This window comes from Chiloscyllium punctatum, chromosome 34 (genome assembly GCF_047496795.1).
Source record: "Chiloscyllium punctatum isolate Juve2018m chromosome 34, sChiPun1.3, whole genome shotgun sequence".
Classification (NCBI taxonomy): Eukaryota; Metazoa; Chordata; class Chondrichthyes; order Orectolobiformes; family Hemiscylliidae; genus Chiloscyllium; species Chiloscyllium punctatum.
Genome location: NC_092772.1, coordinates 67,491,757 through 67,504,340, shown reverse-complemented (window position 1 = coordinate 67,504,340; position 12,584 = coordinate 67,491,757).

The following is a 12,584-nucleotide window of genomic DNA, read 5'->3' as shown; positions in this document are numbered from 1 at the left end:
ATGAACATGTGAGTGTACTGCACCTTTAAAAGAATTAAAATACACCAATAACTACCTGACAGCACCAAGTGTTTTGAAAAATAGATTTAGTGTAACATTTGGTTGAACACCTTAATTAGCTCATTGTCTCAAGACAAAAAAAAATTCAGACAAACAGTTTGAATTACTCCTTAAAATACCCACCTCCAATCAAGTTTGAATTTAGTATATGGAGAATCTTAAAAGCCAATGACACGATCCAATGGTTTGGGGGTACAAGACTTTGGGAAATTGAACAGTTGAGAGGAGAGCTGCCAAGTTACCAGCATGCTACAATTGCCTGAAAAATAGCTCTCCTCTCGGTACCTTTATTTAGTAGTAACTGGTAAAGCTTAATCCCAAAGAAGAAAAGAAGACAGAAATATAGAGAAGAACTGAAAATTTCTTGGTTTTGAGATTAGAAGTTTTGCTTTGGAGGTCTTAATTAGGAGTATAACCGGACGAGTATCATGGGGGTGTGGGAGGTAAAAGATAGGTTAGAGGAAGAAGTTGGAAATAGACGTTCGTCTATTATTCCCTGTTATACTTTAAGAAATAAAGTTGTTAATTTTTACTTTAAATAGTTTTGGACTCTAGAATTGTCACAGAATATGCAGTGGATAAAACTTTTCCCTGTTGCTGATTTTAAATTAAGCAGGATAATTTATCCTATGTTATAACGCTACAACCCTACAGAAATGTGTTTTACTCTCTGCTGTCCTGTGGAATAGCTGAACCAAACACTCAATTCAAGGTCAGCATAATATGCTGCCCTGACTAGGTCTGCATACATACTGTGAGAGAAGAACAGAAGTAAAGATAGCTCCCTTCCTATGTCTGTTTCCCGTATTCCTACAGCTCAGTTCTATTCAGGTAGGTGACCATTACCTATTTTAGGTTAATTCAATCCCATTGAAATTCTCCCCGAGAGTGATGCACGTCTCCATACACAAATCTGGTGTTGGATTTATTGATGCTAACGCACAGATGTAAGGGAGTTATAAATTCCATGTCAGTCGTAGTGCATAGAGAAGGAATGGCTTTTTGTGGCACGGGGAAGAAACTGCGATGTCTAAGTGAGAGAAAATGTTTATTGCGATCATCCCTGAGAGTGTTGTTGAGGCAGTATTTGGAGTACAGTGGATAGACCTCCTCTCAAGTTTCAACAGGCTAATCCCTGGGATGATGGCACCATGGGCAGAGATTGAAGCTCAGTGAGAGAATAAGAAGTGATTACCTTGAACCTTAAGGTGGATGGATAGTCACTCATGATGTTCTAACCAGGCACTGATACGGTGATAAATTCCATGGCTTTGTTTTTTTTTAACTCGGGTTACATGGTTCTCAACAGGTAAGGAGCCTCTGAGGACGTCCCCCTCATCCCACCGCCACTCCACATGTTGATTGAGAGAGACAGAGGGTCAGTCATTGAATAAACTCTCCCCACATTAATACAATGCATTTAGTGTGTGATCCTGCACTGAACGTCATGTTATCCACAATCCCGACAATAGCCACAATACCTTCATTCTAAAACAGATAACTCTTCCCACCAGCTTCTGACATCCATGGAGAAAATGGGTCTGCCTTCTCAGAGATGGAGGATGCCTCTCTGAGACTTGACACAAAACATCTGGCTTCCTTCCTCACTGCCAGCGTTAAACCACGTTAAAGTGTCATGTGTCCCACTTGTAATGGAGCCACGAGGAACATCATGGAGCCGTCTCTGAGTGCATTCTCTGTTTCATTGATTTGTCAGGTTGGAGCATCAATGACACCCTCCTTTCTCTCGAGGTGCTGAATGGCCTCCTTCAGGTCCCATGGAACAGGTTCATGGGTCTGACTTAACCCTGCCTGTTCCTGTTTAACAGATTGATGTGGTAACCAGACTTCTCTTCTTCCTGTGGAACAGGCAGGAAGATTGAATGGGCTATCCCTCTCTTTGTTCAGTAGCTTATATGGGCTGAATGGCTTCCACATATCCATTTCTAACGTGCTTGAGATGCTGAATGAACTTTTCGTTTAATTGTGAAAATGTAAAGTGTCTGGCCTTGCTGTTGCATGAATGTTACCGACACTTTAACGGCACAAGCCTGAATGATTTTCGGGTCTTAGTGCACATAGGCACTGACTGGTTCAGGAGCTGAGGTGTGACACATTGTTCTGAACATTGGGTGATCTTCAGTGACCATCCACATTTCAGATCTTATGATAAGGAAAGACTGATGAAGCAGCTGAAGATGTTTGTTTTGAGGCAGCTACCCTGAGGATCTCCTGCCGAGATGTCCCCGGACTGAGAGGATTGTCGGTCACCGACCACAAACATCTTCCTTTGTGCTCTGAAAGACCCCAAACCAGGGGGGTGGGTACACCTGATTCCCATTAAGCTCAAATAAGTAGGTGGTCCGGATGCCATCCTCATTCAAATACTGCCTTGTTATCAAGGCCATTCACTCTTTCCTGAGCCCCTGTGTTCACCTCTTGTTCATATCAATAGATGATAGTGTATGTATAGGGAGTATTTTCCTCTCATAGAGAGTAATCAATGCCAGGAATTATCTGGGCTAGAGATTGAGGTGAGTTATGTCACGGGAAGTATTCAAAGAGGTAGTACATGAATTTTTGACCTGTCAGAGAGCTAAGGAGTGTGAAGAATTGGATATTAAAGACGAGTTAATGCCAACAGTAAATCAGCCATGATGGTATACAATGGCTTGATCGTCCGAGTTAACAAATCTTGCGCCTTATGTTCTCATGTTCTGTTATTACAAAGTTAATGATTGTAATTTTCCTGAACGATCTGTTATTGAATGTTGCAGTCAGAGAGAGTAAAGTATTTTGTGAGTCATCTCTGGGTGAGGTATGGGCGCTGTATTCACAGTGAAACTGGGTCTCCAACATAACGAACAAATGAAGCACAAGTTGCAGAGGAGACACTCTGTAAAGAGACCAGAGGTGTCTTTCGAAACAAACCTGGTTTTCCAAATAACATTTTCCAACCCATGACAAACCGTGTGTGACAGTCTTGAGTGATTGAATGATATCCTGTGTTACTGTGGAACCGGCATTTGGAGCAGGTGGCCTCCATCTGGTACTTTAAGGAGCTGTGAGGAGCTGAATGGAACATAGGAACATAGGACTGAGCAGCAGGAGTGGGATATTAGACACTTTGTCACCGCTCCAACACTCAAAAAGTGATGTGATTGTGGTCTCAGCACCACTTTTCTGCCTGTACACCATTCTCCTACATTCACGTGTGTGTCAAATGTTTGAATACAACACAACTTTGAATAAATGAAATCATCCAGGCACAACAAACTTCTGAGGAAGGGAATTTCCACTTGAACAATCCTTTGAGAATTTCTCATTTGTGTTCCAACCAATGTTGGAGGGTCATTGTTTCCTTTTCCAGTCCCAATCCTCCACTGGTTACAACAAATTTTAAATGCAACCAGTTTAGTTAGGTGGCCAATGACATAGACATCAGAGCTCATTTTCTAGAAAAAATGTGAGACACATAAATTTGAACTCATAGCAAATGGTAAATTGACAGAGAGCCCCAAGCGTTATTCTGCCTTTGAAGTTATTTTACTCACACAAGATGCTGTTCATGGGATTTCTTTCTGCAATAATTGGATTTGGCTGACTTCCATTTGTTTCAGGCAGTGGAGAGATTCTCATGAATCCTCACCAGGAATCCTTCACAAATGGTAAAGATAACTCAGGGATTTTATGGTCTCACGCTTTGCTATCGGGCGGAACAAAGTAATAAAGAGGGATCAATCGGCTGCTGCTTCTCAGGCAGGGAAGATTTTTCTCCATCTCTGTGTTGGAACATACAATAACATCAACTGATCACCAAACTTGACCATGTGCGGTCTCCTGGAACATTCTCTTGAAAACCTGATTATGGACTATATGCAGGTGCATCATTGCTTTTGTTGTACACAGCGCCTTCCGATCGCAAACAAATGTTCCCACTTTATGAATTATTGACATGCTTTCATGTATCTGTGGAATTTGTAAATATTGGTTGGTGTCTTCATAGTACATATGTTCATATCAATACACCTTTTTCTTAAAATGTATTCTCTAGCTTTAGTCTCCCTGACAAGAGAAAATATGCGTCAAGCTGATGCACTTTTCAGAAAGTCATGGATGGTTCAATAATATTTCCCAGGTAAGTACAAAACTGATAATTCCCTCATAATAAAAGGCCCTCATTCCAGGAATGAGCAAAGGGAAACCTCTGTGAAAATTTTCGAAAAGAATTATATCCTGTTTTTAGTTTCTGGGATCAAAAACGCACGCTGTTTATCGGATGTGGTCTCAGCAATGCCCTGTACACATGCAGTAAAGCATTCCTGATATTAAACCTGATACCCTTTGTTAATAACTGTATCATTGCACTTACTTCCAAATCACTTGCAGCATCTGCAGACTGACTTCATGTGATTCATGTCCCAGGAACATGGAAACCGCCTGAATCACAGAGTTCTGCAATATCTCTCCATTTAAATTGTTTACCATTGTTTTATCCTTCATGCCAAAATAGACAACTCACCCAATGTTCGTGGCGCTGCAGGTTTGCTCACTAACCAGTTACAGCTTTGCAAACTGAAAATAAACATTTAATTCTATTCTCTATTTCCTGTTAACAACAGCTTCCCTGTTCCTGTGTAGCAGTTCAGGAAGGTTGAATGGCCTCCTCCTGCGCTGTGTAATGTACTCAACGAGCTGAATTACTTCATTCCATATTCCTGTGTAGATCCTTCGAAGGGCAGAATGGTCTCCTTCTGTTTCACTGTAACGATTCTGTTTGATAGAATGGGGTGGTTCCCTATCCTGTAACGGCATCAAGGGTTGGATTGAGAGAACAACACATGGGGTAGGGGCAGCAGTATGTCACTGTAACAACCTCGAGGGGTGGATTGACAGAGGAAAACATGTGGTGGGGGGGTAGTATATCTCTGTATCAGCCTCGAGAGGTGGATTGAGGGAGCAACAAATGGGCTAGGGCAGCAGTATGTTACTGTAATAGCTTTGCTGTCCTATTCCAGGCTGCTTCTCCTGCATTGGGAGAAAGGGAGGGAGGGGGAGGGAGAGTGGAAGTGGGTGACCCTGCTCTTAGTGTCCGTGTAGGTGGGGGAATTGTGAGGTGTCTGGAAGGAGTCAGTCGACAGTTTGAACCAATATAGTATTATTAGTGTGGGGCTACTGAGTAGGCGACAGAGAAAGAGAGGAAGAAAGTTGCTGAATTCAATAGTGGGAGTGGTCGTGCCTGAGCCTTATTTGGAGATAGAGTGTGAACCTTGTTCGGGGGTAGGTTCTATAACAGATGGACAGTGAGTGTGAGGGAGCAAATAGAATGCGGTTACATTTATCCAGACAGAGCGGGGAGCATATTGTTGCTTGTCTTGAATTGATGGACGTTTCTTCAGATCATCTCAGAGTCGAGGTGAGCCTCTCCGAATGTCTTGTTCAAGTCTATCACTAATAACGCCACAGACACGGCTCTTCAGATTCCACAGAATCAGTTTAAGTGGAGTTTACAAATAGCAAGGAGAAGCAAATATTGGTGTGTTATATATCTAAACCAAAACAGTTATGAAAAATCTGAGTATCATATGCTCTGGAAATTAGATATGCAAGTATTGTGGATACTGCAGTCTTACTGGATAGGCTCAAGTTGCATTAACTAAGTGACTGCTCATGTTGTGAAAAATAAATTCTGTCAGTGAATATGAGGTGGGTTGAAGAGTATGTTGTGAAGCAAACTAGAGAGCAGGTTATTTTGGATTTGGTGTCATGTGGTCAGGCGGGTTAATTTATAACCTTGCTCTGAAACAGCTTTTAAGGGATAGTGGCATTAATAAGGTGCACCTTACACGGGGCCTGGATACAACATACATTCTGGTTAAACATCATGGAAGACTGGAAGCTCGAGGGTCAAGTTAGCTTCAGTGAATTGGGAAAATACAACATAATATTCAGTGGGAGACAAACAATGATTGTTAGAGTCATAGAGTCCTACAGCACGGAGACAGGCTCTTTGGCTCAAACTAGTCTATTCTGACCAAAAAGTCCATCCACACTAACCCCATTTCCCTGCCATTGCTCCATATCCTTCTAATCCTTCCCTATCCGTGTTTTGTCCAAATGCCTTTTAAATGTTGCTAATGTACCCGCCTCTACCACTTCCGCTGGCAGCTCATTCCATATGTGTACCAGCCTGTGTGTAAAACAGTTGGTCCTCAGGCTCTCTTCTAGTCTTTCCCCTCTTTCCCCTCTGTCCTTAAACTGATGCACTCTAGTCTGTGATTACCCAACCCTGGGAAAAAAAGACTGAGTACATTCATTCGGTCCATGCCTGTCATGATCTTATACACTTCTGTCATATCCCCCTCAACCTCATACAGGCTAAAGTAAAATATCCCAGCTTGTCCAAACGCTCCCTATAACTCAGACCATTGAGACGGTAACATCCTTGTAAAGTTCTTCAGCAGTCTTTCCAACTTAATAACACACTAACTATAGCAAATTGAAAAAAAACTTGAACATTACGCTACCAGTATGGCCTCACGAGTATCCTATTAACTGCAACGTAATTCCCTGATTTCGATACTCAGTGATATACACTCATGAAGGCCAGTGTGTCAAAAGCTTTCGTCATTGTCCTGCCTACCTGTGAATCAACTTTCGGAGAACCATGCACCTGAATTCCAAGATCCCTCTGTTCGACTACACTCCTTGGCACCCAACCATTCCCCATGAAACTCCAAACTTGATTTGACTTTCTAAAATGCAGGAACTTATACTGATCTATCTTAAAATCCATTTGCCATTTCTCAGCCACTTCTCCAGATCATCAGGTACTGCTGTAATTTCTGAAATTTCTGGTAACCTTCCTCACTCTCCGTGATGCCGCCTGTTTTAGTGCCATCTTCAAACTTACAAATCATGCCTGTACATTCTCATCTAAATCATAGATATATGCAATATGTAGTGGTCCCAGCACCAACCTCTGAGGCATTCCACTAGTCACAGGCCTCCAGTCTGACCAGCATTTTTCCAGCATTACCCTCTGCTACCTACCATCAAGGCAATTTTGTACCTAATTTGCCAGGTCCCCTTCGATTCCATGCGATCTAACCTTCCAGAGCAGCGTACCATGTGGAACCTTATTGAAGGTTTTACTGGAATCCACCCAGATTACGTATACCACTCGGACCTCCTCAACGTTGTTGGTCACTTCATTAAAGAACTCCAACAAAATTGTGAATCATGATCTCCCTAGCACAAATTCCCGTGCTGAATTTGATGAAGGGCTTTTTCCCGAAACATCAATTTTCATGCTCCTCGTATGCTGCCTGACCTGCTCTGCTTTTCCAGCACCATTCTAATCTTACTCCCTGTCTTTCCAAATGCATATATATCCAATCTCTCTGGTTCTTCTCAAGTAACCTACCCACTCGATTTTCGGTTCACTGCTCTTTAGTTCCCAGCTTTATCTTTGTAGCATTTCTTGAATACAGCTCAGCATTTGCTATCCTCCAGTCGTCCAGGTCCTCACTCTTCCGTCAGCGATGATCGAAAAGAGCCAACCAGTGCTCCCGCAATTTCTTCTCTATACTCCTACGGTGTTCCTGAATATAACTGGTCAGGAGCAGGAGTTTTTAGAAATACTGCAAAGTGTGAAACATACGTCTATTTATTTCAGGTACAAACACCAAAGAGTGAGCAAGTGACCCAATGATGGTTAACATAACAAATGAGAAAACATGTTAATCATAGGAAGTGACTTCAGAAGAATTCCAGATATTGTGGAAACCTGAGAATTCTCAGAAATTAACGATCCAAAAATGGAAGGCCATGAAACTGATAAGGAAATCAAAAAGCGAACATACATGCTAACAACAGGAACACAAAGACTGCATCAATCTGCGATCTATATTTCAAAGGTAACAAAATAAAAGCAATGTCAAATGTGGAAATTTGGAATCGGGAGAGGAGAGGTCATTGTGGGAAACAGGGAAATGGCCAAGAAAACAACCAGTTACATTGCATCTGTCTTCATGGAAGAATATCCAGAAAATCCCCCAGTAATACCAAGTGATCATATCGGACCCCTGGAGCTAAAGACATAAAGTCAATTCAAATCAGGAACAAGGTAGCGCAGCTGGAAAGAGCATTGCTAAGTCAGATATACATTCTATCAAAATGTCAGAAATAAATCACCAATAGAAGTATTAATTGCACTGTCGATGACTGTGTTTTATTTTCCTGTACATTCTGCAGAGGGCAGAAACTATTGTAGATAAATGGAAGTTAGTAAACGTGATCCAAGCACTATAGATGAATGGAAGGGAGCCAAACAGCTACAAAAGGAAAAAGACATAGTGTGCAGAACTGCAGACCAATTAACTTGACATCTGTAGGGAAACGTTTGAAATCTATTACACAGATGAGAAGTTTAATATTTAGAAATTAACAGCAACAATGAAGAGAATCAGGATGCATTTCTGATCGAGAAATCATACTTGATAAACTTCGGAATTGTTTGAAATTGTTTCTTACAGAATAGATAATGGAGAACAACTAGAAGAGGCATATGTTGGATTTTCGGAAGAATTTCTATAAGAACTCAAATAATGAGTTCTTAAATGCAATGAATGTGAAGGGTTTTTGGAGGAATATATGTAAGTGGAAAGTTAAAGTTTGGTTCGCCTTCATTTAAGAGAGTCAGAACATGAATGTAAAGACATGTTGAAGCAGTTTCACAGCGTGTTGATGGGACTGTACCTGGAGTATTGTGCACAGTTTTGCTGAACGAATCTCAGAAAGAATATACTGACAACAGAGGATGTGCAATGGGCATTTTCCAGATTAATCCCTCAGATAGCGAGATTGCCTGATGAGGAAACTCGGCCTATTTTCTCCAGCGCTTCAAAGAATGAGAGGTGGGTCACCGTGAAATATAGAACATTCACAAAACATATGACAAGTTGGAAATTAACAGAATACTTCCCTGGCTCTCTAATCCACATTCAAGGCAAATAAGATAATGATCTGGGACAGACCAGTTACGACTGCAATAAGGAGTAAGTTCCTCACCTGGAGGGGACTAACAAACACAGGGGCATGGAAACCTGCTGCTGGCAGGGCAAGATTATGGAGTATCCCCAGATAATCTGCAAGTGTGACAAGCGAAACAGAATATTGAGGGAACATTTAGGACTCGTTAAGACTTGCCAAGTTGCATCCAAATCAACTTCAGTGGGAGGAGACAGGAGGTAGTGATAGAAGGCTATTTGTGTGACTGAAGGCCAGTGTCAAATGGTGAACCCCGGGGATCAGTGCTGTGCCCCTTAATATTTGTGATTTGGAGGTGTTGGTGTTGAACTGGAGTAGACAATGCTAAACATCACATAACACCAGCTTACAGTCTAACAGGTTTATTCAGATGCACGAGCATTCGAAGCGCTGCTTCTCTATCAAAATGCACAAACATCTGATGAAGAAAAAACGCTTTGAATGCTCCTGTCTCTGAATAAACATGTTAGACTATGAGCCAATGTTTTGCGATTTTTTAACCTTATTACTTGTGGTAATCATAAATGATGCAGCTCTGAATATTGACGAGGGGTGGGGCGGGGTGATAAGTAAGTTTGTGTTTCATACAATGATTGTTCGGGTGGTTGGCAGTGAGAACGAAATTCTTATGTTTCAGGAAGATACAGATGGAATGGTCAGATGGGGGGGATCAATGGTAGATGGAATGTAACCCTGATATATATGAGGTGATATACTTTGGAAGAAGGAACTAGACAGGGGAGGACTCAATGAATGACAGCACACTAGGAAGGTCAGAGGGTGCTTCTCCACACATCCCTGAATGTGATGGACAGGTTAATACACAATTTGAGAAAACATAGTGGACCGTTAACACAGCCTTAATTAATCAAAGCATAGATTATCAGAGCTATGCGGAAATTTGGTTTGGCAAAGATGGAAGACTGTGTGTAGTTCTGGAAACCACATTACAGGATGGATGTGATTGTACTCGAGGGGGTACAGAGGCGACTCAACAGGATGTTCCTTGAGATGGGGCATATCAGCCATGGAGAGAGGCTGGATAAGCTCGGGTTGTTTAGTTTGAATGAGAGAAGGCTGAGGGGGACGTGATTCAGAAGGATAAGATTACGAAGGGCATGGACAGGGTGGATAAATAGCAGCTGTTCCTTTTAGTCAAAGGCCCACAATTTTAAAGTGAAAGGTTTGAGGTTTTGTGCGGATTTGAGGACTGTTTTTCACACAGAGTTGTTGGGGTCTGGAATGCGCTTCTTCAGATGGTGGTTGTTATGATAACCTCACAACCATTAGAAAATACACGGTTGTGCACTTGAAATGCCATAAAATTCACGGCTAGATGCCTTGTGTCGGAAAGTCGGGCTAATGTAGACCGTGCTGTATTTCTGATGGTACAGAGTCTGTGCTTCTGTGATTGTATGGTTGAGGAAGGTCAATCATTGCGTAGTTTAAGGTAGGAATTGATGGGTTTCTGAAGAATATCTTATCAAAACTTATATGAGTGAACTTCTAATATCTTCTGAAAATATATCATTGGCAAAATTAAAAGAAAAATGTGAGGCTTTCTTACAGTCTGTTACCGGATAATTGAGGACCGGGAAATAGCAGAACAATGGAAAAAATACTTCACAGAAGAAAGCAAAACAAAAAAAAAACTTCCTAGCAATACTATGGAATTTTAGTCTGGTGAGAAAAAGGGAATAGAATGAAATTAGCAACTAACAGTTTTAGAGAAAGTATTGGATTGAAAGTAATGGACATAGACAAAGTGAACAGACATTTATGAAATGGGAATCATGTTTGAGAAAGTGGCTTCTAGCAAAATTATGGAGAAGGTATCAATGCAATACGATTGAAATCTCAGAAAGATTTTTGATAAAGCCCCAAGCCTTTTGTGCAAATTCGAATCCTGTGAGACTGGGGCTAATATGTGGTCATGCTTTTAGAATGGGAGAGCTGGCAGGAAACACTGATAAGGAATAAAACCATGATTATTGAATGGACGGCTTGGATGATATAACAAGGATCAGGATTTGGAATCCAGCTAGTCCCATTACACATCATATCTTTGGTTGAGGGGCTCAAATGCAATATTCCCAAGACCACTGACAGCACTAAATGATGTCAGCTTGTGAGTGGGTGAGGAGGATGTAAAAAAAGCTCCAAGGTCATTGAGACAAGTGGAGTACTGGACAAATACCTGGCAGATGGAGATCATTGGGAGAGATGTGATGTTGTGTACATTGATGGGAACAATAGAATGGCAGCCTATCTTTTGAAAAGAGATTGGTTGAAAAAATGTTGCTCTATAAAGGAAATTAAGCTCCATTTTTATTTATTTCTGTGCAGCCCTCTGAGTCCATGTAGGACAGTCAGTTCTGAACACGGAAGTCAATACTGTGAATGGCTTTGGCAAGCTGACCAGTGCATTTAGACCCAGCAAGTGGGGAGCTGTACCATTGAAAACAATCTCGATCTCCCTGTAGACCAGTCAATGAAAGCAATGTTGCAGGAGCAGTAAGCAGTTAGGAATATAAATAGTGTATTGACATTAATTTCAGGGAGGTTTGGATGCAGGAGTAAGGGTCATTTACTGCAGCTGTACAGGGCCTTGGTGAGACCTCACCTCGAACATGGTGCAATATTATGTGCAGTTTTGGTCTCCTTACCTAATAAAGGACAAAACTGACATTGAGGGAGTGCAGTGAAGCACGACCAGACTGATCTCTGGGATGACGGGCTTGTTGTAGGAGCAGAGTTTGGGGAAACTGTGCCTGTATTCCATGGGCTTTAGGAAAATGAGTGGAGATCTCAGTGAGATATATAAAACTCTGACAGGGCGAGACAGATTGGAAGCAGGGATGATAGTTCTCCGGGCTGGCATGCCTAAAACAAGGGGCCACAGCCATATCGTATTTAATAAATGCGTGTTATCAGAGAACTGCCTGTATATTGAATGGTGCCACAAAATTGATGGACCGAAGGGATTACAGCAGTTCCAATTTTATATTTCACAATGTTTAAACATATTCAGTGAAATGAACACTGTATGGGGAAAACTGCATTGAGGAGACTTTTGGCCATGCATTAGCATGGGGGAAGCTCAATATGTTGAATGACCTCCTCCTTTCCCAATGTTTCTGTGCAGTCTGTGGGAAAGCTCTGTAAATGTTGTCACAAGCTCTCAGATGTTAGGAAGGAGGCCTCTGCAGGGTCAACAGGACTGTTTTTCCCATTCCCTTTTCTGATACTGAGGTTGGGGCCGGGTGTTCTGTCCGGTTATATCCTTTCAGACCTTGGAGCAGTTTGATACAATAGTGTGTCTTGCTTAGCAGATTTAGAGACCATTGAAAAAGTGATCACATGTCTGTGTGTCTGGAGTCACTTTTAGGCCACACCAGGAAAGCACGGGAGATTCACTTCCTGAAAGTATATTGTTGAAGAAGATCAATGTTTACAATCAACATTGGAGACAA